Below are 4,055 nucleotides of genomic sequence, written 5' to 3'. Positions count from 1 at the left end.
CTTCTCAACAGTTAGGCAGAGGGGACCCTGCAGAATAGTTTGGTTAGATGCCCTGGGATGGCCTGTGAATCCTCCATGGAGATCTCAAGGATGTTTTCCTGGAGGTAGTCTGCAATCCTCTGCAGAAAGTTTCTGGGAAGAGCTGCCTTATTTCTTCCGCCACAGTAGGACATTTTCCCTCACCACTCAGCAATTACTTCTGCAGGCATCACTGCAGTACAGGCAAGCAGCAGATAGATCTGGTCTGCAGACAGTCATATACAGGAGCTGTTCCCTTTCAGCATCCGTTACCCTCAGGAGTAAGATATCAGCTAAAGTCACCACAGCCTGTGGAAAATGGTGCCATATTGAGTTAAATTGCCATATCCACATATCCTCATGTCTGTGAGCTCCTTTGCTTATTGTCCCAGCTGCCACCCCTTACTCACCATGGCTGGGACTGCCAGTGTGCTCTGTGAATCCCAGCAGAAGTGAAAGTGTCAGGGCAGCCTCAGAGATACCTATGATCTGGACAAATTGGAGAAATGGTCTGAGGTAAACAGGATGAAGTTTAACAAAGATCCTAGCATATATCACATTTGTAGATGTGCAGGTGAACGAGCCCCTGATGGTGTGGCTGATGTGATTAGGTCCTATGATGGTGTCACTTGAATAGATATGTGGACAGAGTTGGCATCGGGCTTTGTTGCAAGGATAGGTTCCTGGGCTAGTGTTTTTGTTCTGTGGTCTGCTTTACTTTGGCTAAGTCCCTGCTATCAATCCCTGTGGTCAGGGCCGTCTAGGGGGTGGGGTCCCTGGATAATATAAGTAAGGATATACATGTATTAAAAATCAAATGGGCAAATGAGACCCAAAATTCTATCTCAGGCAAATATACAGGCCTGAATCCTACGCTGTCACTAGCACTCCTAGCAGCGTACTGCTCTCTGCATCGATGCAAGTGCTGCTAGAGAGGATGCGCACCACCGACACAAGGAGCATAGTGTGGACAGCAAAATCAACTTAATTATTGCAGAAGCTGTATGTTGTTGTAACTTAGGTCAACTTAATTTTGTAGTGTAGACATGGCCTGAGTCTATATCCAGGTGCCCGCACAGGATAATACTGAAAGGGAGACTTTTTAGGAAGGATAGAGAGAGGATGGAGGGAAGGGGCTCTATGCATCCAACTGCAGCATAGATGGTTCAGAGAGATGTAAAATTGCTCATTCATCTCAATTAAACATTCTCAGCTGAATGAGAACACTACATGCAGATGAATATATCCTGAAACAATAGCTGTGAGACACATGAATGGCTCCATTCATATCAGTGCATGTTCCCTTCCTTCCTCCCCAGTGCTGAAGACCCTGTGATATGCATCAAGCATGCCCATTCTAAATGCCTGACCCTCAGTCCCAGCAGTGTGTTCTTGGTGCATGATCTCAGCATACCTGTTCTCAGCTCAGAGAAGCAGCGTTTCCCCAGAGAAACCCAGAGAAGCAGGGTTTCCCCAGATCCTGGCTTACATGGGGCGGGGGGCAGGAAGAGGGGCTCAGACACTCTCAGAGGGGCAGGGACTCCCAGATCCTAGAACACATAGGAGGGTAGAGAGGAGGCTCAGACTCTGCCCCCTCCCCAAATGTTGGCTCACAAGGTGTGGGACAAGGAATGAGGCTCTGACCCCCCCCCCCTCTCCACAGAAGGCCCCCCCGCCTTCCAGATCCCAGCTGCCATGACACAGGGCATGGAGAGAGGCTCAGAAACCCCTAGAGGAATATCCCCCTCCTAGCAAGTGAGACCCTTGTGCCAGGAGCAGAGCCATGGTTTGATGCCCAGTTCTAGGTAAAAATATGTTGGTAGAATGTCAACTTTAAGGAAAGCTGTTTTTTCAGGGGGCTGTAACTAGGGAACTCCTTGATCACATGACCCAAATTTAGATAACTAACCATACTGTGTACTTCTATGCTGCACATTTCAAAGCAATTCAAGTAACTGTGAAGATTTTAGATCACTTAGAAACTGGTTTTATCTTATCTATACCAGATCTAGCAGTTTGACATAATATATTTTTTTTAATTAAGAGGAAGGATAGGTGGGGCAGCTAACAAATTTCAGACAAAGACATTTTAATGCTTAGACTATAAAGCAGTTTCCTGGTAGATAGCCTAGATATAAGGTCCTAAACCTGAAGTATGCATCAGTCACAAGCTGTATCTCCCTTACTTTGCCCCATCTCAGGCCAGTCCAATACAATCAGGGTAGTACCCCTTATTTGGTTTCACAGGCAATTCAGTTCATTTTTCACTACCCTACAAATGTGTAATGTGCTTCAGATTTTACTACTGAAAACACATGGCTGCATTGTAGAAATTGTTGGGGGAAATGGGAGGTCTTTCTCTGCTGGGGAGGAGACTACTCTGGTTTTTAGGACCCAGGAGAAAAAGAGGAGTTGGTTTTGTTTTTGGCAACTTAAGCTTTTAATCAACAGAGGTTTTCCTTCCACTTTTTGGGCAATCAGAGATGAGTTTACATTTCAAGGACAGGGATTTGAACATCTCATTTCCCACTGAACCAAAACTCAAAGGCAACTACCTGTCCCACTGCATTTCTTAATTATTACTATTATATCCATCCAAAAAAGAGAAGCTCATTAGATGGATATTCCTGCTAAATGATAACAGGACCCTCAGTATTTCCCCTGTATTGTAACAAATGCCCCTGTTTGACTCTTACCATCCTCCTGCATTACAATGAGATAATGTCATCTTTGTAAATAGGTACATAAAAATATAACAACATTTTAACATTATCCACCACACTGCAATTAATATCCATGTTGGACCCTCATATCTCCATGCCTTTCAGTCACTTACATAAGCACTTGGCAATGCTAGGGTTACCATACGTCCTCTTTTTCCCGGACATGTCCGGCTTTTCGGCAGTCAAACCCCCGTCCGGGGGGAATTGCCAAAAAGCCGAACATGTCCGGGAAAATGGCGGCTCTTAAAAGATTCTCAGATATCTAGAGCATTGTTATTCAGCATATTCGAACACAAAGACAATTATGTGGTAATTTATGCACCTACACAGTTGCACTATACACTGGGCCCTGCCCATCCATCATCATGAACACATAGAACTTGCCCTGTGATGTCATGATATTCTGTCACCTTGGATACACACAACTTTCAAGAGAGTCCAATCACATCAGTGTGTTCAACTGTTCACTGTGTGGCAAAGTCCACACAGCTGTTAACAGCCTTTAGGGGCCGGCTGTCAGAAGTTACTATCCTACTAGTTCCTGGGAGTTCAGTGACAGAGAAACTACCTGAAGGTTTATTAAGAGCTCAGGAGTGGGAGAGAAGGTAGGACAATTGAGGTCAGAGATTTTCAGACATATGCTTCAGAACTTTGGGGGCTCCCTTGGAACTCTGGATCCTGGAGCCTTACTTCCTTCACATGCCTGGAAGCATTCTAGTTCTCAGTGACTCCCTTCCTTTCCACACACAGGGAATTTGACCCTTACAGTCATAGAATCATAGAATCATAGAATATCAGAGTTGGAAGGGACCTCAAGAGGTCATCTAGTCCAACCCCCTGCTCAAAGCAGGACCAATTCCCAGCTAAATCATCCCAGCCAGGGCTTTGTCAAGCCGGGCCTTAAAAACCTCCAAGGAAGGAGACTCCACCACCTCCCTAGGTAACGCATTCCAGTGTTTCACCACCCTCCTAGTGAAATAGTTTTTCCTGATATCCAACCTGGACCTCCCCCACTGCAACTTGAGACCATTGCTCCTTGTTCTGTCATCTGCCACCACTGAGAACAGCCGAGCTCCATCCTCTTTGGAACCCCCCTTCAGGTAGTTGAAGGCTGCTATCAAATCCCCCCTCATTCTTCTCTTCTGGAGACTAAACAATCCCAGTTCTCTCAGCCTCTCCTCATAAGTCATGTGCTCCAGACCCCTAATCATTTTTGTTGCCCTCCGCTGGACTCTTTCCAATTTTTCCACATCCTTCTTGTAGTGTGGGGCCCAAAACTGGACACAGTATTCCAGATGAGGCCTCACCAATGTC

The sequence above is a fragment of the Trachemys scripta genome, chromosome 2 (genome assembly GCF_013100865.1).
Source record: "Trachemys scripta elegans isolate TJP31775 chromosome 2, CAS_Tse_1.0, whole genome shotgun sequence".
In the NCBI taxonomy this organism is placed as follows: Eukaryota; Metazoa; Chordata; order Testudines; family Emydidae; genus Trachemys; species Trachemys scripta.
Note: the sequence above shows the minus strand (reverse complement) of the source record.